This window comes from Bacillus rossius, chromosome 3 (genome assembly GCF_032445375.1).
Source record: "Bacillus rossius redtenbacheri isolate Brsri chromosome 3, Brsri_v3, whole genome shotgun sequence".
Lineage (NCBI taxonomy): Eukaryota > Metazoa > Arthropoda > Insecta > Phasmatodea > Bacillidae > Bacillus > Bacillus rossius.
This window is the reverse complement of record NC_086332.1, coordinates 35933385-35960761: the sequence shown is the minus strand read 5'-3', so window position 1 is coordinate 35960761 and position 27377 is coordinate 35933385. Positions and strand designations below refer to the sequence as shown.

The 27377-nt window shown below is 41.2% G+C and overlaps 1 protein-coding gene across 4 annotated transcripts in view; it reads left to right on the top strand.

Annotated features, from left to right (window-relative positions):
* The first annotated feature begins 202 nt into the window (after positions 1-202).
* Positions 203-27377, top strand: part of LOC134530521 (serine/arginine repetitive matrix protein 2-like) — a 297641-nt gene continuing 270466 nt past the window's right edge. For 3 of the 4 annotated variants that reach the window (XM_063365408.1, XM_063365410.1, XM_063365409.1), the window contains exon 1: positions 220-383. The gene's annotated coding sequence lies outside the window, so the exon portion shown is untranslated. Of the gene's footprint in view, positions 384-27377 lie in introns of all 4 variants that reach the window. The other variant, XM_063365407.1, reaches the window with a different exon arrangement.

Genomic DNA, 27377 nt, shown 5'->3' with positions numbered 1-27377 from the left:
CGGGAGGGCGAGCTCAAGCCCACGGCGGGTCGGGGTGTCGCCGGGAGGTCAACCGCGCGTGAGAGCGTGTAGGTGCAGCGGAGCGATCTCCCGGTCGGCGCGCGGGAGAGAGAGGGGAGGACAGCCCTCCCCCGATGACGCGTGCCCACGTGACCTTCCTCTCTCTCTCCCTCTCCCTCTCCCACTCTCCTCCCTCTCCCGGGAGTCGGGCCGCGACCAGACGCGGCGCGGAGTCAGCCAGCGACAGTCTTCATCCGATCAGGGGACACTGCGGTAGCGACCAGGCCTGACCGGGGGACCTCTCCCTCAGACACACCGAGTGCTTATCGGGACCAGAACCTCGACGACCGAACAACTCGCCGCGGCCGTCAGCCACTCAGCCGGTGAGTCGTCGCGAGCTCTTCCTCGCCCCTCGGCAGCCAACCGTGCACCTGTCGGCCTCCGACTCTATTAGTTACGGACACTATTCCCAAATGCGCTACAGACTAACACCGGACAGCTCCTAGATTTTTGCGTGAGAACCTGGCGTTGTCGCCACGTTAGTCCGATACATGGCAGACGGTATGCGCAGCACGAACAATGCAGATGGTACCAACATTATGACATCGCAAATGACTTCATTTTCTCTTACAGATTCATGGGGAGTGTATAAACTTCCAGTTCTTCGAACTACTTAAAAAGAAGTTCTTCATGTTCGATACCAGATAATATAATATATAATTTTAACAATTTATCCATGAAATATTTTTGTAGTCGCATCTCTTGCCGCTATGTTATTTCTTACACTGTTTACTTTGTTGTTGGTACAAAGCTGTCCGTTATTAGTCTCCAGTGTATTGTCTATACCTCCCTTCGCACATTTGGTTCTGTCACATATATTTTCAGAGATATTTAATAAGTGTGATGAAATTTTTGTAAAGCCTCGCATAAATTATAACAATTACTAACACTGCGACTTTGTTACACCCATTATATCTCACTAAATAAATATTGAAAATATTTGCGACAGAACAACAAATGCCAGAGAGGCTTAGTGTTAATTTTACAGAACTAACCCTTAACTATTCCTAATGACGAGAAATTAAAAAATGAAATCAACATGGCGTGTGAGACTCCACCTTAAACGACTTATTTGCCAACAGATCTGCCAAGAAAGAGTCATGGCGGACCAGGTTTACGTTTGTTTACGTTATAGAATCTCATAACACTTTGTAGAATTAGCTTCAATGCAGTAAATTTTGGTATTTCGTTGATAATTCATTTAATATATCACATTGTTGTGTTACACCACCGGGGTACATATATGTTGTGCGTTAAATCACTGCTCAATCATTCGATTAGTTTAACTAAACCGTGTGTGTGTTGGTGTGTGTGTGTGTGTCGGGGTGTGGATATGTGAACAGTCGCGCTGGTCGGTGCTCACGACAGCTGAATGTGTCAGTGCTGTGTGTCGCAAGCCTGTGACGGCTCTCGTGCGCCGAAAACACTCATCGATATTTTTCAGTGGCCCTTTAAAAAACATTGGGGGGGGAGGGGGGAAAGGGAGACGTTATGAAAACATTTTAAATTTTAACACGTGTATTAAAAAAAACTTAAGTTAGTATTGACACTAATTTACTCACATACAGTGGTATCCTTAGGCGATGTGGCTTCTCAAAAAAGTAACGTACTGTCTTCACTTATATTTTTCAAATGTTTACATAACTTCGGGATAGCGGACATGGGCTTAGATTCCCCCCCCCCCCTCCTTCCCTAGAAGGAGGGCGGCCTCTCACCTGGAATTAAGAAACATTTGTGACTGTAAAACTGGTTTTTGTAAACGTAAACGTTTTATGGAAGAGTTTATGCATATTGTAACAACATAGGCAGAAATATGTTAAGTGTACAACGTACAAGCACCCTGTACTGCAATAACGTTTGTTGGTTAACCCGACGCGTGTTAGCTCCGTGGTCGGGGGCCCGTGTTGGTCCGCCGCTGGTAGTCTCCACATAGCTGTCTGCAGGCGGTGCGGTGGTCGCAGCCACGACCCGGTGTCGCGGCTCGCAGCTCGCCCGCCGCGCGACGGATCGCGTCAACGACGGAGTCGCGCGACGCGACGCCTGTTGACCAGGGAGGTCCTTGCGGTCCGGACCCATCCCTTCCAGGATTTAAAAGAGACATGTAACTTATGTTCATACCTCATAATTCACAAATACTCCCCCAGGCATATACCTAATCCCGTTAGGGTGTGGTCCTGGTTGGGAGAAAGATGGGTCTTTTACATGCCTGACACTGTTACCACATGCCCAACGTGGGTTCCGAGAACCGGGAAATAGATTCGCCATTTCCAATCGCGGCATGTTACTGGAGAGCGCACGGCTAGGTCGAGAGGTTGAGGAGACCCATCCCAACTTCGGCCCCACCGACCCGCCCCCAACTCCGCCGTTAAACCCCCAGACCACCTGCAGAGCTAGCCCCCTCTGTGGAATCTGAGCAGCACCGACACATGAACCATACCTCTCACATCCCTGGGACCCCTCCGTCACCCAGAGACAGAGAGAGAAGACAGGACAAGGAAATTATAACAAACATGCTACGGAGACGGCTACGACGTATTTCCTCCCCATTATATCCCGACATGCCGCCATACACAGAAGCGGCAGGAATATTGTCATGTCAAGAAGTCTACATACATTTAATGCCAGTTTGCACGTGCGTTACTCCAAATATTTCTTTCATTTAAACTATACATGCCTTTCATGTATTTAATAACATTAATTAATATGTATATATGACTTGTTTTAAATTATTAAACAGTTGGCTTAAGAACCAAGTAAAAAAAAATATAAAATGAAAACCAAAAAAAATACAAATTGTCATTTTACTTTTTTCCAACAAAATCGTTACTTAAAGTTATACGTGTGAACGTTGGAGTTATTTAAAAGTATACTATTCCTAGGGATTTTTTAGTGTGAACGTGAATTATTATTTTTTTTAATTCAGTTACAAAGAAAACTGGCTCATTAAAACCTACATAACGGTCACGCCGGACCCTCTCCTTCGCACACCTGGCTACGGCCCTGCCTGCCGCGACGCTTGGTTCCAGCGACGCGAAACACAGCCGCTTGCGTTCAGTCTCGTAGTCCAGAACCAACCCCCCCCCCCCCCCTTCCACAGTTCTTCCTCCAACCAAGTGCTTTTAAATACTTGAAGAAAAAACTCGTACAACCAGAATTAAACTTGTACTTTTTTTTTTTTGGCATTCGTTTTGCAAAATCATTTACGTTACTTTGAAACCCTGTACGGGTCTATAATTGAAATAACATTCTTCTCTTACCAGAGCATCAGGCTTTTTTTTACCCCAACATGTTACTTTGTTGGTGTATTTCTCATTTCAAGTTTTCAAAATGTATTACATAACAGACTTGTCCGAATTGTTTTACCTATGGAGGATGCATCGCTTCGTTTAAAACTAGATTATTTGTCCTTTTTTTATCGTTAAAAAAAATAAAATTTATGTTTAGGTTATTTTTGAGGTGGTGAAAATATACGGTAACGTGATTTGCGTAAGATTTTGATAAGTTATTTGGATACTTTTGCGATCTGGCTATAGAAAAATTTATCTTTATCACATATGGGAACATATATTGTTCTGGTTGTCCTATGGGGTTTTAAAATGTAATTTTATCTTACAAAATAATATCATTAAATTGAAAATTTTTGATTATTATATGATTTCTTAAGTTTATCGCATTTTTGTTTTAATCCTCGTAAAGTTATAATGGCTATTAGCATTATGATTGAAGAAACGCAATCTTTAACAATTGGCATTCCATCATATTGCATGACATAGCCCTTTTTGAACCTTATTACTCTAACTTTTTCACCCATTTTTTTCACCCACAGTTTTTCCTCAAATTCTCTTCTAACTGAATATCTTCACTTACGTGCGTTCGCGGAAGGCTCGAAGCCGACTTTCCCCGAAGCCGCAGTTCGGTTAGCTAACCGTTACCTCATCTGTTCGGCGAGGGAACTCAACGTCTTAGCATTACTGCGAGGACTCGGGTAAGTCGCAGGAAAGTGTTCTACGTGCAGATTAGCTAGAGACCTGTAAAATTCGCGGATTAATTTCACGATAGCATAGAGTCAAAATACTTTTGACATTATTTTGCTTCTGTGCTTGGGCCACAGTTTATCTGAAGGACTCTGGGCCAATGAAAAATCTTTAACAGAAGAATAAGCGAATCACGATCATTCCAGTCAACGGGTGTTACGAGTCGGTAACCAATCAGCAGATGTAATTTGCACGAGTGCATAGAGGATCATGGAGTCTATCCTTTAGGGATTTTAAATCGCGAATTTTTCCGGTCTCTACGAGATTACACACACATTTAACTCCTTTTAACTGGAACACCCTGAGAGCTAGCGTTGAACAGCCCCTGAGGTAGCTTATTGTAAATAAAATATTGCACAAATCTAGTCACGATTAAGCCTACTTAAACTACCTTGTAGCCCTACTTAATGATGAGATCTTGAATAACTCCAAGATGTTTATCGTTTTGAATGAAAAAATACTTGGTTAGAAATTATTTTGTTAAATTCAGCTGTGAAGTCGTCGTTTGCAATGGAATACATTACTGCCATACCTCGATAAATTCTGATTATATGTTAAACATTAATTTAAAAAATATATATATCTGCAAAGGTCTGATGGAACTATATTTCCAAACTTTCTCATCCCGCATCAAACATTTCACTTCCCTGTAGTCATACACCGTTCGCATTGCCCTGAATACTCCACAAGCATCCGACACTACTATAAAAATGTAAGAGGGTGTTCTTTGAGTCAGCAAAAATAAATGCTTGTGCACACTCACTCTCTCTCTCTCTCTCTCTTCGCACGTGTGCACAGGTGCACATGGCAGCCATGTTAATTTCTTTGCTACCAAGGTAATTCAACACTGTCAAAAATTATTACAAGGCTTAATATTTTGCAATTATACTGAATCGTACACTACGTTAGTACAACATTCCATGAAAGTCCGCAGCAAGAATGTTTGTGAAATTACTTTCTTTTTTTTTTTTACGTGCGATATTACGTTTAGTGAATATTCTGTCTTCTTTGTATTCGGAAGTTAGTTTCTGACGTGGGTGTTCCTCGACCGATCAAGCGCGCCGTGTCCGTGCTGTTCGGTCGCGCGCCTCCTGTTCTCGCGCGCGGACCTGCAGCTCTCTCGTCCGAGAGCTGTTGAGGAATTCGCTCTCGGGCAGCCGCGCGGCCAGCGGCGCCGCTGCCAAGGACGACCGCTGGAGGGACATCTTCTGCGTCCAAACCAGTTCCGCGGCCGGGGTGTCAGGCCGACTCGTCGTCGACCCTCGCGAGTCTGCGCAGCTGGACCCGGGATCTTAGTGGCTTCGCCCGTGTGTATCCACGTGACGGAATCTTCTGAACGTGATTTTCAACCCCCTTCAGAACGTCGGGTTGATTCGAAACTTTGCACGCTTATCAAGGACCGATTACAATGCAATGATTATAATTAGGGACCGGAAAAAATTCGCGGGTTCAATGACCTGTAGGATGAACTCCATAGTTCTACATACACTCGGTCAAATGTGACCCACTCATTGGCTGCTGTCTTGTGGGACGTCCCAACGTGGCAGCCTGTGATTCGATACAGCTTTGTTTGGGTGTTTCTCATTGGCCCAGAGTCATCTAGGTGAGTTGTGAGCCAATAACAGAGGCTGCATTGAGGTATAAATATTTGTATTTTAGCCTATCGCTAAATGAACTTGCGAATTTTTCCGGTCTCTAATTATAATATATTTTGTCCCATTATCCTTACCAGGATCTTCAGCGTTTTTTTTTTTTTTAAATATCCGATACCCGGTAGTGTCTTTGTGCCAAGTACCAAGGCACGTGCAAAGACATGCGCATGGCTTAATTTTGGAGACAAGCATATGACTGCTGGCAGGATCCACTAGGGAGTTTGGTTCAATTTAAAAAAAAAAAAATATAGTTCGAAAGAATTGTGTCATTATTTGAACGTGTGGCGACGTTAAGGCGTGGACACCGCCTTGCCTTGCACTCAACCACAGATTAAAAAATATATATTACTTTTACAAATAAAAATAAAAATTGAATATATATAATAATTTAATGTTGCGTTAGCTCCTGCAAATCCTCCTCATACTCATTGTACTAAATCTTGACTTAAATATGGTATTGGTGATAGTAAATTAGTAATAACTGTAGCACTTAAAAATGATGTTTGACCTCAGATTATTACATAACCTATGAAAGATGTTATTATTGTTTACAGTAGAATTATTATCCTGTGATCACTTAAAATAAAACCTAAACTACGGAAAAATGCATAGTTAATTAGTTGATTTTTATAATATGTGCTCTTAAATTGTGGTCTGATTTCTTGCAGAGAAAGAGTACTCAATATAGATATAAAATTTTAAAAATAAGATAAACTAGCACAAGAACTATAATTTACATAAAAAAATAAAATTTACATAATAATATAAAACAAAATATTTATTTGATTATTTGTAGCTATACATGCATTGTGTTTCTGGTGAAAAAAATTTCCGTTGAGTAAGTAATATTTTTTAAGATAGCTAATTTGATCGCGAAAAGATTTAAGAGACCAGCTGTGTGTTGAAACATTGTATCACCATCTGTGTTTCGTGTTCGGTTGAGTTTATCTCAGACACATGTCGCGACAGTTTAGTGTGGAAGTAAAAGCGTTATGATTGGCCCGCTCAGGTAGGACAATGGCTTCCCATGCAGATGGCTGTCAATTACAAGAAGAAAACCTTGACGCCGGCATACCTTCTTTCAGTCTAATAAGCTTTCAGAATATTTTCACGAAAACCTCCAGCTCCTTTTTGTCAAAAATAAATGTAAAATATTCTCACTTCGACAATAATTTGTGTTTTTTTTTTCTTCCATGTATCAACACTACATATTCAGTTGCTCGTATACAAAAGATAGTTTTTTGTAATTCTTATATCTATAAACGCACGTTATATTTTATGAATATAGCTTAGCTGTCCACGTTATATGTGTTATATGTGTATTTTCTGTATATGCTATAAAAAATGCATTTGCAAACAACAAAATCAATGCTAACTTCGAAATAATAAAAAAAAAAGTGAGCTAGTCATTCAATACTCAGTAACCTGTGTAACGAGCAAATTCATGGGTTCTCATGTTGAAAATAAACCTATAATACGAAACTTGGGCAGGAAATTTAACGTAGAATTATTTTAAATAATGCTGAACGTGCTAAATATAAGAAAATTATTCACTTTAATGAAAAAACTGTAAATTTTATTTTCCCTTTTTTAAACCTTACTATAATTCTGTTTAACAAGATGGTAATAACCTAACTGAACCGAACTCAACCCAATCCAGGTTAGGTTAAGCAAATTTTTTATTTATTTCCGACAATTTTTTTTTCAAAGTCGGTGCATTTGGTGTGCTTCGGGTGGTTTCGAGACAGTTACGGTGCAGTTCGTCCACACGGTGTAAGCAAGTGTGTAGTCAATATTGGCTGTATTCTGGTATTCAATTCCGAGCGGCACTCTACTCAAACATACCACCACGGTCAAGGAAAAAAAAAAATTCGTTAAAAATACCGAAATTAAAGGAAAGCACAGAAGTTTTCTTGCGATCAATTTACAAGTAGGTAAGAAATAAGTAATAAATACATTCAAATTAATGTCAAGAGTCAAAAATAAATTAAAAATTGTCATGCGACAAAAAATAGAATAAAGGAAGGATAAGTTTAAATGCTAGTTACCTTGAAAATCTTGGTGTATACACAAAACAGCATTGTTGGTAACAACACATGAACATAAACACTTAAACACGCAATAATTAGGAAGGCATATAAATAATAAACTAATCGCGACACAAGAAAACAATAAACACGCACTTTCCCAATAGCTGTAGGAATATAAGTGTATAGATATTCACGGATGAATCACGCGGATCCGTCAGCTTCTCGAGGTTTCTGAGACTTCCACGCAGACGCAGCACCGTGGTTACGTATTTCCGTTGACTTGACTTCCGTTCCATTCACGCAATTACTCCCGCGAAATGCCGTAGGATACCGAGAGATAAGATGTTTACGCATCAAAAAATAACATTCGTGCGGTGAGAACTACCACAGAATTTACTCGAAGCTGCAAACCTCTAAATTTATTTTTTAAACTGCCAAAAATTACTCCGCTATTATTAAACTATACGTTCACTACGTCGTGTGGGAAATTTCCAGCGTGCAGCGGAGGCCTTTGGAGAAAGCGCAGAGTGGTGTCGAAGACACTCTTGCTTGGGAAACACGTATTCCGTCGGTCTGCGCGAATTTGAAGCAACTTTCGCTCGCAGCGCTTGTGGTTTGAAACACGTTTGCTTCATGGAGATTCAGTTCGACGAAAGACTGACCATATGCCTGTTCATGGTTTTTCCTTATTTCGCTAAAAAAAATTCCTTATTCACAATGTAAATATGTTTCAAGCAAAACCCCTACGATAATGAAAAAAAAATTGGAATAAACACCACTTATAAGATTTTTACTTGCATTTTTATTTTTTTCTAATCTTAATTTCGCTGAAGAATAAATAATTAAATGGAATTATTTTTTTCTCTCCATTTTATAGTCATACAGTTTCTTGAGTTTAAACATTTACAACTGTTACTTCGAATCTGAGAAATTTCTTTTTACATGATACAAGGCTGCACTGGTAAAACTGAGCAGACGAAGGACAACTGGACAGTTCTGTGATAGTTTTGCACGGCAGCAATAGCTAAACCTCAGAGTGATCTGAATATGGAACATCCTAAACTATGATTTATAACACTTCTGTGGGTTGCAGGGATAGTTATTTGGTAGCTCGAACGGTAAAGGCTGTACAAGCTCTTGATGGTTGTGTGAGTTAGAGGAGAGTGGCGAAACATTTTCGAGTGAGAGTTAAAGCGTTTAACCAAGAACCAAGTACCCTCAGACTCTCTAATGTCGCAATCTGAAACCAAATACATGTAATGAATTGTTGGGCACTTTTCATGTATAAATGAGGGATTGAAAACCCAGTCACTGCCTCCATTTTCGTAATTCTATTGAATGTCTTGTTTTAGTCAGTATTTGTAAAAAAAATGTTTGTTTCTTTGCTTCAAGGACATTTCAAAATATCCCTCTTAATATGCTTCCCCCTCGCCCTTCACACCTGCAAGGACTTCAACAACAGTTTATTTTTTCATAAGTAGCCTGTGGGTGTTTGTTTCAATTATTCTCTGTGTGCTCCGCTAGAGCCATTTAAGTTCACTAATTCTTCAATTATATTAACTACGTAAATTTTTTTAACTGGGCTTACCGTTCAGGTACGAGTTCTTTGGGCGCTTTTAAGCGCCAGTGTACTAGTCGAGTTCTCCGCGAGGTTAATTCTTAGAAAGTAATTTCTTATTCAGATTTACAGTGTAAACTTCAAATAAGAATGACGCGCGTATCTTAGCAACCTGTCGGTTTTGGGGCTACGTCCGTTCAAGTTTTCGTCGCTCCGATGTTTTCAAGCATGCTTGAGAGTCTTTGCCCGGGGTTCGATCCCAGGACCCGTGGAGAGGTCGTGGTTCGCTTCGTCTCCCCACTGCGCAAGGGAAGAGGGCGCTGGAGTTGCCAGCAAGAAGACGGCTCCGCCATGCTATAGCGACCCGGTCCCGGAGAACTGCCTATCGCGTGAGAACATCGGGTCAAGTCTCATACGAAACGAGTTCATTAACTGCCTTGTTCCGCTGACATGGCTGCGCACGAAACCTTGCAGAAAAAGCACCGTATGAAATCAGCTGCCTTGGACAACGACATATCTCAATTTAAAAATATATAAAAATCTTACCAACGTGCCATTATAAAAACGATCCCACTGAAAAAAAAAAACTTGCCAAACGTCCACGTTAGTCACAAACAACAATCGGAGAATTTGTATTAAAAAAAAATACACAAATTAAAAAAAATTAAACAATCATTGGCTAACTAAGTATAACGTGTTTTAGTACTATAATCATATTATTTTTATACGTCCCTATTCGATATATTAAATAAATACTAAAATGTTATTTCGAAAATTAATTTATAAATTAATTGTTGGACTGGGAGCCTTGTTTGTACAGTCGGCAACACATTTATTTTAACAAGGCCGTGACCGCTAACAGGAACGGCAGCAAATGTACAGCTGACCACTTCTACAGTACACTGCTAAAACATCTGAAGAAACATTTACGAAGATATCTGGAAATAACTAACTTTAAATATGCCTTCGCAAGAATCATCTTACAGTATTACCGAAAACTTCAAAAACTTGTTAAAACAAACAACTCTCTTTCTTCAACGTGCGTGTGTAACTCGTACATGACGGTGATCGTCAGGAAGACCTCTTTTCACGCCTGTCTGAGCCAGTGAAGATATGGTTGCTGTGCATCAGAACGTTCGTGATTCGCTTGACAGTTACTACGTACTCTAAAAACATCATCCTTCTAACCAAATAAGCGAAATTGATATAGTATTTGTTTTTGTTTCTTTGTGTTGCGAGTACCGAAAGTTAGTTTCTATAACCATTGCATCACAGCATACATTATCCCACAGAAGCAAAATGGCTTCGTGGACCTTGTGATATAAGAGTTTTTATGGTGTTTTGGGCTGCGTGCGCCAGTTCTTGCGGTGTCATAACTGCAATTTGAGCCAACATCGAATAGCTTAGAGTGTTTGGTCATTCCAATTCCATATTCCATTTTTTTTTGCGGTAAATATATCTTTTGAAACATTGTTGAGTATTGTGTTGATTGTGCCTGAAATGATTTAATATTAAATGAATATCAATGGTACGTCACTTGGAAGCTGTTTGCCACATTTTAAAGATATTTCTAGATTTCCAAATAATGTACATTTTCATAAAATGGTTCAGCTTGCTTTAAACTAAATTAAATAAAGAAAAATCTGCCAACTACACAATAAAGACGAATTACGTAGAATTTTTATTCAATTTTCTATGTTACTTAATCATGGAATTAATAATTTTAAAAATTGGGTTCGTACCATTTTGTCATGTTAATTTTGATGTCAACATGAGAACACATTTTCCCATCTGGATAGCAAGACTTTTTTATTTGTCAAAGTGTAACGCTAATTACTTGTTGATGTGATATTAAAAAAAATATTAATACTCACTTCATAATAGCATTTTTATAATTTTGTATAACGAGTTACATTTAAGACACCAGCCTAGTCAGGGATGCATCTGTGTTAGAGAGGCGATATGATAAAGTGGCGCTCGCATAGGGCAACTATGAATTTTGAGTGGTAAAGATAGCATTATATGGCGGAGTAATGAAGAAAAAGGTGTAACGCAAGGCCCTTGGGTGCTTTCAGGAATCTTTTACCGGACGCTTTGTATATAAAAATTATTCTGAAAACAATCTGTTTTATCAATTTTCACTCTTATAAATTCGCAGTTTAAAAACGAAATACGGAAACAGAACTACTCATCTGCTCTCGGTGAATTATTAAATGCTTTTTCGTAAACATACAGCACTCTGATAGCTTGGGTAGTTTTCAAATTGCGTGTGTTATTTCTTCTGAAGCTCTGCGCACCGTGTGTGTGCCCGGGTAGGCGGGGACCTTAAGCTATTGAACAAACCTTTTGTAACCAGAGTGACTTCATTAAAAACAAACACATATTATAGGTTACGCTTCCACGAAATTAATGCTTAAACGCGTTAAGAACAAGTGAAGACATGTTCACCCTAAGAGTGTGGTGCCCCGGCGGGTCTATGATGTACGTGTCGTGGGTTCCGCACATTGCCGGCCGTTTGGGCTGGAGCTCGCTGTGTATAAACTAAGAGTGCTTGTGAGGGGTCTAGATATGGAAGACTCTGCACGCGTCTCAGGCCGAAATCTATACGACCAATAATGCAGAGTTCCAACCACGCAGGAGAGGTAGCGTGCATCACGTGCTAGGAGGGGATTTGCCATCGCAGCTATTGGCGCCATGACTAACTCCCGTACTCTTTTGACTCTTGACTATAACTAGTTAATTGGGCCCAGATAATACCTACATCGACAAAGGCAAAACCCTGGGTTCGTTCATTTGGGGTACAACGAGTCACGTATTAAACAAGCAGGTTGCCTACAGGTACGGATACGGAAATTTTCGCGCACTCTTTTAGTCGCAAGTTTGAGTTCAAACCTTCACACCCTCTCGCGCTGTGTTCATGGTTGGACAGCAGTTATTTGGACACGCCCCTCCACGACCGTGAGCCAACGATTCCGAGCCAGGAGAGAAGTAAAGCGAAATGAGGTAGTGCCAATTAACGAGGACGAAAATGTTCTCGCTAAGAAATCAAGCAACGGGAGAGCATTGGTTTTGCACACCTATGAGTTTGTATTGTACCCCGGGGGCCAGACGGATCCGCGAAATTCCGGGTCTATAGTTACAAGGAAAATAGAAGGATGGTCCAGGAAGAAGAGTTGTTGGGGGTAGAAAGGTACTACTTAGCAAGTGACGGGAACTTGGGCGTTGTTGTGCCAGTAGGCCTGCAGAGATGACAGGCCCGGACTTGAACTCTCCTGAGCGGAGGTGCTGAGCGGACGACTTCGCGGGCGGCTGAGCAGAGCCTCTCTCTCTCCCCCCCCCCCCCCTTCCCACGTCTCGTGCTCCCCACCCTTGTGAGACGCGTCGTGGGCGCCCGTGGTTCGAGGCCCGCCCGACCGGTTTGCCCCCGCCCCCCCCCCCCCCCTTTCTCACTCACCTCTACCGCCGCGGCCGGCGACCAACACCAACAAAGGATACCGCGGCATCGCGTCGCGCGTCGCGGCCCGCCATTTTGGCCTCGTTGATGACGCGTGGGAGCGCAGATCTCGGAGATCTGCAGTCGTTCGCTCGAGCTGGAGGTGTCGGCGCCGGCGCTCCAAGTGTCAGCTGACACTCCACAGCTCCGTGCACACACACTGTTGCCAACCACCGAAAGGGTGGGTGAGGAGGCAGGGGGAACAAAATTCCTGAGGCCCGATTGAGATTTGAGGTAGTTTTTCTAATAAGACGAAAATTAATTACAAGTCTATTGATGAAATAATTCATTGGAAAACTAACAAGTAAATGAATTTGCACGGTAATGTTTACAGGTCATTTTTATTTTATTTTTTTTATTTTTTATATTTGAAAGGTTTACTATCCCAGGCTCTTGTTCTTCCCAGTTTTGTGTTCTGTTTGGAAACAGGTCACAATCATGCACGCGAAAGGAACTATATTGTTATTGCTGTGGATTTAACAAGTTGTCGAAGTTTTCGTGGATACTCTAAGATGATTCTTGTGAGAACAATTTTAAAGTTAGTTATTTCCAGATATCTTTGTAAATTCAAGGTTAAACGTTTTAGCGGTGAGACAGCTGTTCATTGATTCCCGTTCCTGTTACAAATCACGACCCTGTTCGAGTAAGCCTCAAGGAATAGTGGAGCTCGAAAATGAAATGTTTCCCGTAAGCTAATTATCGTGTGGGGCGTCAAGTCGCAATCAAGAAATAAATGAGGTTTTTTTTAAGTCCAGTCGGGTATTCAAACGTAACGCGAAATGACGTCGTGCGTGTTCGTGTGCGCTCGGTTGAGCTCGGTAAACTTCGCCTGCTTCGGGCCTCGCCGGTTACGTGAGCTCTGCTGCGCGCATGACGGGGCCACGCGATTGGCCGGAGGCGCGGCGTGCCCTATCTGCCGTCCGCAATGCTCGCACGTCGAGGTCACTGCCTGCGGCCCACGGGAGAGGAACTCTTAATTGCCGAGACTCAGACCTAGTTTTTTTTTTTTAAATTAATTTCGGTCCCACCCGCTAGATAGTAGATTTCATAACATACTTATAACTAAAATAGCTACATTGATTGCGAGAAGTAATGCGTAGGGGCAGGCATTTTTCGCGAAAAAAAAATCTGAACGCCTGTTGGATTGCAACTAGCTATACCGGGACCAGCGGTTTCTTCCTTGTGATTGGCGGGCGTCTGCGAGAGAAGTCGTTGCCTTGCTTCACCGAGCCACTCAGGATGCATTTGCTTCCGCACTGAATCGCTGTGATTGGTGTTATAACAATCGACATGTACCTGAGAGAAACTCACCCAAACACGAAACACAAACGACTTTCAGCTAGTCTCGGGATCTTTCCGCGAAATGTGCATGCCCCTAGTAATGCGTAAACTAGTATCACGCAAAGAAACCAGTAAAAAATTAACTTTCCTTATTTTCGTTGCCACATTAATTTGTGGTATGGCATATCAGAAATTTTGCATAGCGTACTAATTTATAAAGAACATATATATTTTTTTAAATTATAAAACAGCATTAAGTGTTTCTCGCACAGTTTAAACCTGTGTTACTAAGCAATTAGTTGTCAAGTAGATAAATTAAAAATATAAACATAACACTTTGGATTACAACCTCCCGTCTGAGTTTGTTTTTGCTAGTAGTTGTGGACAGATAGCGTTACATGTCGTGCAAAACATGGTGTGAGTTTCCACTATATGATTTGCACTTCGCTACGGCTTGCCTGTCAACCACAACTAGTGGTTGGAGAGTGGAAGAAACTGGCGGTTTCATTTCACTACAGGCTTACATTTTTAAATAAAACTTCTGCTGTGAGATTGACCCACAGTTTATGCCTAGTTACCACACATTTGAAATGAGTAGAGACCGGAAAAAAATTTGCGGATTTATTTCGCGATAGGCTAGAATCCAAACATGTCTACCTTCAGTGATTGGCCCACTAGCTTACCTGAGAGAGTGAAAAACTCTTAACAATGGAAGTATTGAATCACAAGAAACCCAGTTAACAGGTGCCATGAGTCTGTAGCTAATGAGCAGTGTCATTCGCCCGAATACCTGTAGGATCGTGGAGTCCATCCAAGAAGTCAAGAAAACCGCGAATTTCTCCAGTCCCTACAAATGAGCAGCCAATAAACACGTGACAATCTACCCAAGTATGTAGAGGATCGCCGATTCCAGCCCAGAGGTCTTGGAACCAGCGAGTGTTTCCACTTTCAAACAATAATGATACGTGAGATTTTTTTTCGATAGAACTGTTTGGATCAAGTGACGTAAACAATGACCAATCATTGCAAACCCATTCTCGGTGGCCATGATGAGCTGAGTTTTGTGCAGTTGAGAGGAATGACGGCGGGTAGGTTTATTTATAAATTGTTCAAAATATCTGCTTAGAGTTTAAATCAAAATATCTGCTCATAGTTTAGTTAGCCGTGCAAGCACCGCTCAGGACAAAACAAATGCCCCTATTTAAGAGCATGTGTTGGATGGATGTGGAATTTTATTTTGGCCAACAGTGACTCTGTTTTTTTTTTATTTGCTTAAGCCAATTAATTACCTCTTAATGGTATAGTGACGTAAAAAGTTGTGTTTTAACGACCCTATCCAGTGGTTAGATGAAGTCCAACCAAACTGGATGCTCGCGGGTAATTTGCTTTGCTGCCTGCGTTAGCGTGTTTTCTCTCTCTCTCTCTCTCTCTTTTTTTTTTTTTTTTGTGGGCGATGGAAAGACTTTTGAATTGCAGCGTGAGTTTCAGCCCTATTATTTTAATCGCTCTTTAATTAGACAGCACAACGTGTGCGAAATGAACGCGCAGAGAGCTCATTTCCCATGCAAAAGTGCGCGCGCATGCACCTTCCGTGTTATTTTGTTGTTGTTCGAGTCGCCCCGCAGGGTACAGTAGACTTTTTTTTCCTAGTTTTACTGCTGGAGGGTCTTTAAGAACACGGTCCTGTTCCCTCGCGCGCCTCAACTCGGCGTAAAACACCTTTACGACTCTCGACGGCCATGACAGCTCGCTCGGTCGTGTTGGGGCGCGCTTCTTCTCGGAGCTCAAGCGGTGTCCACGGTTGCCAGATGGATCCCAACCGGCCTGTTGACATCAACATAAATACTATGTGTACCATCAATAATTATAATGAGTGTTTACATATATTTAACTTTACGATTTGTTGATATTTATAAAACCATAAAATAGTGTCTTTTGATAGTATTATCAGAGCTGTATTCATTCTGAAAGAAAAAAAATATATATATATAACTTCCAAACCCCAATTATAATTTCACAGGAGAAACTTCGTATCATTCGGTCAGTCACTATAAAAAATACGGAATTCCACTTATTATGCAGAGGGGGCAGGGGGGGATAAAGGAAGCACTCCGAGGAAATCCAGAGGTCGAATCCGACTTCCGCCAGGTTTCCCGCAGCACCGCCGCGCCGCTGCGAAACCAACCGGCAAAATAAAAATAATAAATGGTATCCCTCCGCACACGAGCCGCGCGGCGAAAGTAGTCCGGCCGGGCAAGTAGGCCGCGAGCTGGCGCCAGGAGAGCCGGCTGCTGACTCGAGGCCGCCGCGCCGGCGCTCCATCTGACCGGTCCGTCTTCCCCCTGCCCCTCGGCCATAGGGGCGGGTGTGCGAACCACGCGACGAGGCTCGGTCTTTAGACATTACAGCGAACATGCGCACTTTTCATCGAAGAATTCAACTCGAGTAAGCCAACAGTTATTCGTGATTTCGAACAACTGCGCCGTTTTGAGACTCCCGAGTTGCATGTCTAGTTCTAAAGTTTAGAACCTAAACAAAGGTGAACAAACACACGTGGACAGAAGAAGAGTGTTTTCATCGTAGTCTCAACAGGTTTTTCAATATAGGTATATTTTTTTAATATGCAAAATATATTATTTTGGATTCGTGTTCAAAGTAAGTGAATTCTCAGTTTCCTCAAACTTACGAAGATTGCCGAAGGTTTACGAAGATCCCTGGATGATTTGTAACCATGCGTTCTTCGTAAATTTAAGGTGAAAGATTTTAACGCAAGGACGCAGCACGTGAACAACGCTAACAAAAAAAAAAAGCACGTTCGTTTGTAAAGCACCAAAACTCGAAAGATGTACAAAATTTACAACTTGAAACTGTTAAACAGTAAGAAAACTAATTTTCCCCCCTGGATTCTTTGAATGTTTATCATGAATACCTGTGGTATTGTGATTAATTAGATTTTAAAGTGTTATTTTGTTTCACTGTGCGAAATTTAAACAAGGGAAAACGTGATCCATATAATAAAAATAACATCGTACATATAATTTCTGCGTCTCTTGAAAGTTTTCGGAACATTTCACTTCAAATATGGAAGGCGGAAACTCAAGCCGAAACGCAAAAAGTCGAGATTTGGCCAATGCCTTCGTAATTTACAGACAGGTTAAATTTTTGCTTCTTGCGTTTCTTTGCGTTCTTGCGTAGTTAATAAATCTGGCCGTATGCCACACGCAGACGCCGTAGTGTGAATACACACACAGATATAACGAGTCAGCTTCCATTGCATCGTGACTGGATATACGTCACTGCGTAGGCACAAAACTGGGTCGCTCCCTGCGTTGGCGATGGTAAAATACGAGCCCAAGCATGAGAATTCAAGGCAAAAATATCTGTCGTGTAACTTGTCTCAAATTTGACAGCTGTCAAAAGTCACGCCAATTGGTATCCATATTTCTTCCTCCACTTGTCAACAGTGTTTAACTTCATGTTATCCGTCAGTGCTTGCAAACAAATATCATGTGTTACTTTGTAAGTGAAATTTGGTGACTGTCAAAGTTACATGGCACAAACTATACTTATATTCGAGGTTTGTATCATTCTTATTTAAGTTCGTAGTTAGCTGCATCTTTTCTTACTGTAAAATTTGAATGCAAGATAAAAAATAGTTTTTTTAGACCAGTTTTAATATTCAGGCTAGGGTAAGTCACAATAATTATATTTTTAATTTTAAAAAAAATCAGTGTCATTTTACAGACGGCTGCGAATCATTAGTGTTGATTGGTCAAGCGAACCCGTCACGTTTTTCCAACCACTGCAGAAGTTGTACGCGAATTTTAGATACTCTTCATTGTATAAAATACAGTAGAGACTAATACTTGAGATCTCCAAGATATCTGTGTGAAAACCTGGCGTTGTTTTCAAGTCAGTCCGACAGATGGCAGACTGTATGCCCAGTACGAACAATGCGTCTGTTTTATACGAATGGTGGTACCAATATTTGGACAACGAAATTAAAAACACATGTTTTTTTTTTTCATTACACAGATATACGCGGGGGGGGGGGGGGGGAGGGGAAATAAACCTCCAGGGCTTCAAATTTCTTAACAAAAAAAAGTAATCCATGTTTGTCATGAGAAAATGTAAAGTATAATTTGACAATTTATCAATAAAATATTTGAGTAGTCACGCCTCTTCCCGCTAGATAATTTTTCACTTTCTCGCCTGCATTAAGAGTCCAAAGCAAGGGCGGATCCAGAGTGAGGCTCAGGGAGGGGCCATATATTTTTTCTAATAAATTTTAGTTTATTTAGAATTGAAATACCGAACAGTAAGTTTAGTGTGGTCTAATTATCTTGCTGCTCTATTTAACAGGGTTGGAAGACGAATAATAATTTTGTAGTTCTTATTTAGTCGTGTGCATTTGATTTCTGGTTCAAAAACGTCCTATTATATACAGCACTGCAGTAAAATTATACTTTAGTAATTTTGGAAAACCATGATTAGGAAAATCATAAATTATTCAGGGTTCAGGGGGGGGGGGGGGGGCATGCAATTATGGACCTCCCTCTGGATCCACCAATGGCTGTCGTGTGCTAGTCTGTAGGCGTGTCCGCGCGGGACTGCGCAACGGAACGCGGTCTGGGCCGCGCGGCCTCGGAGGAGTTCGGCGACCCTCGGGCGGGTCCGCCGCTTGCGTCACTCCGCGGCCCGAGTGCCATCTCGCTGCAGACCGCGCGTCAGGGCCGGCGACTGTGAGGCTGTCACGCTAATCTTAAACTTTCAGATAGCCGACCTTTGAAGGGAAAAAAAAAAAAAGTTAATTGCTCCAACTAAGCTGCCAACACATTTAGAACAAATTCCTCGACCGGAAAAAAATTCGCGGGTTCATTGAACTCTAGGATAGCTTCCACAATTATCTTCCTAATCGGGCAAATGCCACCTGTTCATTGGCTGCTGACTTGTGAGTCGTCTCGACTGGGTGGCCTGTGATTCGACACTTCTATGAGTGAGGGTCTCTAATTGACGCACAGTCCTCCAGATTAAAAGTGAACCAATGGCTTAAGCTACACAAAGGTATAGTTATTTGAATGTTAACGTGACACGAAACAAATTCCGCGAATTTATGAGGTCTCTACTTATGTCTCAATGTCTTGTTGGAAATATTGTGTTGTCAAAGCAACCGCTGTTGGTTTGCGGGTATAAGAGTAAAATAAAAGTAAAGCATTATGTTCAAAATGCGTGGACCTTTTAAAACGAAGAAACCAAAAAAATTTGCGAATTTATTTCGCAACTAATTTCACGATTTAATTTACCTATTTTTCAGCCCATGATATGTGGCATGTATTGCGAACTCTACGTCAATAAGCAACACCTAAAAATCAAAATCACTAAATCATGAGTGTTCATGTAATTAGTTTTTAAATACTCGCATTCAGCTACCGACCTCAATGACACAATGACGCAGTTGGTTGGAGCGCCGGTTACGACACGAATGGTTGTGTGTGTGACGCTTTACGTTGTTATCTCTCAATATGTAACTTGGTAAACTAACCACGGCATAAAGGTGGAAGCGTTTATAAGCCCGATAAAATAAATAAAAATATGAAGAAAACTGTTACAGCTCTCAAAGAACGTAATTTTATTCCTCGTGAATGCAATTGATTTATTTTTAGTTTTATTTTTTGATTTACCTTCACACTCATACTCAAACCGTTTATGTACTTTCATTAGGCAATTTATTATAAGTGGGATTAAGTATATGATTGTGCAACTTTACCGCTGAATGGCTTTATGTTGGTTTATGGTTTAGATTCGCAGTTGACGAGTCAAAATATCAGTCACCCATAGAGATAGCTATTTAGCGCAAACTTTACTTTACCTACTTGTTTGTCATGTTTCTTTCTAGGCTGAATATAGGATCTCTAAGGTAGCTCTTTCTGCTAACGACTAGGTTGATAAAATTGTGATTGATGTACTTTTGAGCAGTCTCTGATTCACTTATTAAAATCTACCCTCACTGCTGTTTTTATGTGTAACATCTTAGCTCTCGGTATACGGAATTTGTATGAGTAATTTCGTGAATGGAACGGAAGTCGCATGGGACGGAAATTTGTAACCACAGTGTTACCATCTGTGGCGGATGGCGCAAACCAATATGTAGTATTAACTGTTTATTGAATTTTTACAAGATGGTCAGTATTTTAATAAAATTCCGTGTTGAAAATTAGGGCCAAAGCCAGGATTTAGTTTTTTTAAGTCTTTTTCGTTCTTATCGGAGCCGTTTGATTATTTACTTTTAAATTTTGGTCTGCTAATAAAATGATTCAATAGCCGTCGTATCTGTTCGCAGCAGGTGCGGAAACTAAGTATGATTCGCGTCCATAAATGTAGGTGTAAAAACAATTGCATATATTTATCACGCTCGGAATTATCATAAAGAATTCTACATTGCATTTTATTTCCGGGCAGCCTCTCATTGGTGGCTCGAAGACCGCCAGGCGGGGTTTGCAGACGGCTGTGGCTCCGTGAAAGGTGGCGTAATGATCGAGGCTTTGGTGTTGCGGGGGGGGGGGGATCACAGTTGCTCTGGGCGAGGCAGACACCGTCCCAGCAGCCTCTACAGCATCTCTCGCATGATCGGAGCTTCACTGCGGCACTGCGTCGTGACTTTGCGAAAGTGCTGCAGTCGTTACCGAACATCCCAATACTCCAGACACCGCAACCCCCCCCCCCCCCCCTCCTTTTGAGGGTCGATTTGAAAGGGGGAAAAACACTAAATGCTGTACTTTTTTAATTTAATTTTTTATTGGCGTATGTTAAAGAAGAGCGTGTTTCTCCATGACTGGAGGCAAAACGATTTCGTGGACTCAATTCACTAGCAAAGTAGACTTAAGTCACACATATTTAGGCACAGAAGAAAAAAAATTCTGTACTTTTACAAAATATTCCTTTGGAAACCAGATGCCAAGAAATAGTTTTTAATACAGTAAGAAAATTATTGTAACTTTGTACAACACCTGGACATGGTTATTTTTTGCACGTATGAAAAACGTTTTTCGAGTTTCTTACGAAAATTGGCGCATGATTTTGTATCTTAATTGATGATTTATTGAAACGTTTTTTTAAACCGAGGAAAAGATCATCGAGTGTTCAATAATTGGTCTTTATTATATTTTATTATGCTTGTTAATGTGCACAGTTAGTACTGGAAAGCTATTAAGGGAACGGTTTACAAATAACTTGAACTATTGGCGGTACTGGGACCACACAAAGCATAAATTCCCGGGTAAGAATCCGAATCAATTATTACTGTGAACACTATTTTGTAGTGGTACGGTTGTTTTCTTATAAATATATAAATTTACAAGTATGTATAATTATAAATAAAATATTTCTGTTCCATTTACAAAATGAATTTACAGTGTAGGTATATATTTTATTTTGTATTTGGCCCATAGTTCGGTTAACACTCTTTGGACGAACCAAAGCTAATAATAAACAGTAAGAAGCAGTGTGATGCAATCTTGTGCAACTCAATCCAAATTATGGAAAGCTACTTTGCGTAGCATAGAACGGCTCCAGTGAGAATATATTCCGGTTAAGTTCAGAACCTTTAGCGAGAATAATAAGTAATTAATCGTGGCTCTAGGCAATATATCCATTAGCACCACTTCCTGTTTCAAATAATCGAACTATGTGGATTCCAAGCCATTTTTCTGTGTGCTCCATATTTTATCTCAATTAACTGAGTCAACGGAGATGAAAAAGAGGAGGACAGTAAAAAAAACGCATAACGAAGAAATTGTATCCTAGTGAGTTTATACACGCTTCTTAACCTTGCCTGTTGAAAGAAATAACGAAGAAAAAACGTTACCTTTATTGCAGTTACCTTTATGTTACCTTTATGCCAGTCTAAATTAAGAATCAACAAGCTGAGTCGAAGGATTTCCTTTTTTCCAGTATGCATGATATGTTTTTTTTTTTTTTCATCAGTTGATTTATGATGTGTGTTGGGTGATAAATAAAAAATTGTAATATAAATCTTTCTAACGTCAAAAGTGGCAGTGCATTCATCTTAACCAGCGAACAGAGCCATTTCCGTCTTGAGCGATGACGTTCCCCATGCTGCAGGAAACCAGATCTCGCATTGCGCCGAGGCGTGGGGCTTGACCTTCGGCGCGCCTTTTTTGCGACTTCTTGCACCTTCTTGCACCTTCTTGTTCGTTAGCGCCAGCCGGAGTTTCGTAAGGCCTGGCGCGGCGTGTGCGGCACGGAGGTTCGCACGTGACACCGAGTACGTGCAGACTGTTTAGTGTTTAGTGCTCTCCATTAGTGCTGCGTGGGCTTCTTGGCAGCTCTGCAACCAGAAATACAAAACACCTTTCACTTGTTTTCATTTACTAACGGGGGAAAAAAAAATATGTGTACAGCAGGATGTCCCATAACTCAATGTCAAGCCGAAAACAATTTATAAGCCAATAAATTTTATTTTAAACAGTGTCGTAGTTTTCGATTTACTGGCAATTTTTCAAACTTTTTAAATCCTCGCCTTACACCAAATTATTAAATACTGTGACTAAAAAATGTTGATAAAAGTTCAAAATAATATCAAACATGCTATACTTTTGGGGGGATTTTTTTTTACAGGACTTATGCGGGAATACTTTTTTAATTAGGTAACTTTGACTCGTCACACTGTAAAAAAAATTACTTTGCTAACTTAGAAAGTAAGTTGATTTAGCCGCCATCTTTTCAAATAAATTGGTTGGTAAGCAAAGTGATTTTTTTACAGTATGACTAGTCAAATTTACCCGATTAATTTATTTTTCTGCTTAAGTCTTCCAAATATTTTTTACCCTAAAACAATGGCATGTTTAATTTCATTTTAAATTTTTATAAAAAAAAGTAGGGTTATTTATGGTTGCATATCAAAATATTTCAGTCACAGTATTTAATAATTTCTTGCAGGGTGGGAATTAAAGAAACTTATGAAAAGATGCCTTTAACTCAAAAACTACGACACTTTTTTAATTTTTTTTCAGAACCGTAATTTAGTGGACTATTAACTGTTCTTGGCTTAAATTTGAGTTATGGGACCTTTATATATTTTACAATATAATATGCTACTATATTTCCTTTATAAATGGTTAAAATAATTAACAATCATAACATAATCAAGCCTATTTTCTTAGCATATTTCACACATTTTTGGCTAGCAAAAAATATTCATAGTTAATTATAGCAAATATCAGTTAAATATATGTTGACGTATAGTTAAAATTATTTTTGCGTACAGTATCATCTATCTGTTTATACCTTTGATACTGTTCATACCTTTGCTTATAAAAGTTTTACAAACCTTTGACGAGGTTGGGGGGATAATAATAATAATAATAATAATAATAATAATAATAATAATAATAAGAAGAAGAAGAAGTAGGTTCTTTTTGGATGGAGGTTTAACCTAAAAATTATAATAATTTAATTCAAATAATTTATAAATTATTACTTTATAAATCAAAATTCACATTAAGACAGCCTATTTGCGATCATGAACACTCATATTGACTAATCAGTACTGCCTTCTACATAGCACTACATATGTCAATTCAATGTATCTAAACAGTTTAACACAGCAGTGGTTGCAAGCACCACCTCTAACACACACACACAGAGAGAGAGAGACAGAGAGACCAAAAACCACCTGTTGTCGCTTCGTTGGATCACGTTTTGTTCTCACACAGAACACATAACTGCGCAGCACGGCCCAGTATGCACCTGAAGCGGCACCAGCTAACTCACTGACCAGCTCGCTCAGGCTCCAAAAACTCCACCGCCGAAACCTCTAAAGTCACTAAGGCTTTGTTTATAAACTACGCAACTGTTGCAATGTCATAACAACGCTACTTCATCGACGTTTATAGGTAAAGCACGCGAGTCGCAAGACGTTACCAACCCTTTAACTTAAAATCGTAACACAGTAGGAAACAAATTTATTAATTCATATTAATCACGAAAACAAATAATATTGTCAATAATTAAATATAAAAGTGTTATTTACTTTCACTTTGTGTAAGTTTAACAAGTGAAAACCATATGTGTGTATTAAACAGAACGTCTAAGGCTTCTGTGCAAGAAAAGTCTGCGTTTTCGGAACACTTCTCTTCCAATATGGCCGTCGGAAACGCAAGGAAGTTGTAATTTGAACAATACTAGCTTTGCGTCATTGCGCCTTGCGTAGTTCATAAACTAGGCCTAACTCACTAACGGACTCACCGTCACTCCAACAACACCCACTAAACACTTTACAACACTACAGCACTCAGTGAACTCCCGAAACTCTCACGGGGTCGCACATCAGTTGAGCTTTAATATGTTCCGTCTCCAATGTTCACCGCGTGTATATGTTTGATCATAACGCCTGGAGAACGGCGTGATCCTTTAGAGACCAGTTTCCCTGCAGAGGAAGCCGCACGGAGCACCTAATCCTCTCCGGCATGCACCCAGACCGGCCCGTGACTGGTACACACACGGGGCCTAGACGGGAGGGAGTCTGTCATCCCCAAACCCGTGGGCCAAGGTTACTCCGGGGGAATGGATGTATCTGCTCTTCCCATACGCTTGAGGGGGATTAGACCCCGCCATCTTGGAATCTTCCATATTATTTCCATAATTCTAATTTTCAACTATTTATCCCTATTCTGGCATGTCGAGGCACAAATCAACTCACCCAGACCTTCTACACCTTGTTGCGACCACCTAGTTATTCACAGGCTCTAGTCTGTAAGCGCCGTGAGGAAATAACTTATAATTCCACTCGGGCGACTACAGCTGTCATGATAACCACACCAGTTCACAAGCGTCGACTTCAACAAGCAGCCACAGTCCTAAGCCGTACCGAACAAAAACACTTAGCACGGGAGGTTTTTTTGCAAGTGGTATCAAAATATTTGAAATTGCAAGATGGAGAGAGCATAATGACCCTTAACCCGTGGCTCTTAGAAAAGTCTCGAGATTTTTAATTTTATACTACGCGTAAATATGAATAGAAAATAATTTTCTGTTTTCCACAAAATATTACTTTGGAAACCTGTTGTAAAGAAATTTTTGTAATACTACAATTAAGATAATGAAATTTGTGAACACATGGCTTTGGTTATTTCTTCACACATTAAATACGTTTTTCGATGTAATACTGAGTTTGTCTTTCGAAAATTGGTGCATGATTTTATATTCTAATTGATGATTCGTTGAAACATATTTTCAACAAACCACGGAAAAAGATAATCGATTATACAATAATTGGACTTTGTTTCGTTTTATTACGCCTATTATGTGCGCAGTTAATACTGGAAAGCTAGTCAAGGAACGGTTTACAAATAACTTTAACTACCGGAGGGTCTGGGACAACACAAAGCAGAAATCCCCCGGTGAGTGTCCGAACCCAGAATACGTTCACCGCGAACACTATTTTTTAGTGATACAGTAGTTTTCATGCAAATGAACAAATTTAAAAATACCTGTTATTCTTACAGATGAATAATTCTGTTCCATTTCCAAAAAAAAAAAAAAAAAATTACAGTGTTCACGCCAGAATTTTTAACGTAGTGAATATTTTTCACATAGAAATGAACCTGCGATGCTTAACGTGTAATCAAAATAGATCGTGATATATTAAAAGGAACACTTTTTTTCTGCTGTCGCTGAACACAGATGCGAATTCAGCGAGAGGCGCGCACAGTAGCCAGCGCCAATTTTCACACTCGTCGCTCTCGTGAATGCCGCCACTGTGTCCGCCCGGCGCGCGAGTGTTCCTAATTTGCCCGCCACTGGCCACCGGACCCATCCTTCATGCGAATATGTCACTCCGCGGCATTCCCGTCTCCGCGTATGGAAGTCCCTCGCCCATCTTCTGGCTCCGCCAACATCGACGCTGTTCGCTGGTCGCTGTTCTCCGGACTTGTCCAACACGTCTCCGGTCAAACATGGTCCGATAACTCAAGAACAAAAATCACACACATGCTCTAAAAAATTTTTTATATCGTTCCTGAACATGTAATGAAATTTGCGAAACTACAAAATAAAACTGTATGGGAAATTTCGCAAGGATACGCGGTACCTCGCCTACAGATATTTAAGACGATGTTTCGATACGCAGGAAATGTACCATATTTGCATGTAGTATTATAACTTTGATTACATCTTTAGAAAAGTTACAAGTTGTTTCACATAGTATGTTTGATCTTAAGCTTGGGTCTCTGTAAATAAATCTAGCATGTTTCAACCAACTCAAAGTAAAGGCCTGGGCAAGATATTTTACGCCCCGCGGGTATACACAGAAAGGTTTAATACGATGAGCCCCCGAAGAATATTGTAGATTTGGAAAATGTTGAATATCGACTCACTGCGCAGTCATTAATTACTATCGTTACGGGGAGTGTTCTGTGGATTTGTAATTGACTGAAACGTATTAAAGGTTACTCGAAGACGGTTTGAATGGATTGCAAGATGGCTGGAAACGCGTGCGTGTCCCAAGGCGCAGCTGACGTCGATGAAGGAGATGAATGAACCTCAGCACACCAACCAACAGCCTCTGCATTAGCTCCTGAACGCTTGGAACGAGCCCGCAACGGGGTCAAGCGTCAAAGAAGCAGTTGAATTGAGTGGCTGTTCGGCGAGGTCTCAGCGGCGCCTGGGGACGACCATCTGCGGCATAACGTAAGAGCCCCCGGAGGGGAAGGAGGAGGGGGAGGAGGGGAGTTATATCTGCAGCACCGGTGAAAGTGAAGCAGGTTGACGCCGGCCCCGCGGAGTTGTGATTCACGCGCTCATTCGGGTCAGGGACTCCCGGGCAGGAGGGGGAGGCGGTTGGCCAACCTCGCGCCGCCACCTGCTGTCGTGCCGGGTGGTTCGGTGACCCCCGGGTCATCGCGGGGCGTCGGGACGCCTGCGGGAAGACGCCGGCGCCGGGAACCCCTCCCCCGAGGGTCGCTCGAGAGGCGCCCCCGCGCGCCGCGGGGCCGACGACAGGAACATCTGGCGCCGCCGGCGAGCTTTCCCCCCGCGGGCGCTGACGAAACTGCCCCGCGCGCGGCGCCGGGAAAGGACACGGCTAAGCCCGCGGCTGTCGCTGGCGGACCCCGAGGTCAGGGCGGCGGGCGGCAACTCCAACAGCCCCGTGTGCTCCCAAGCAACGTCTCAATTCGACACGAAACATAGCGCTACTGCAGCTAGAGACCCGAACAATTCGCGGGTTCACTTCGCGATAGGTTTAGAATC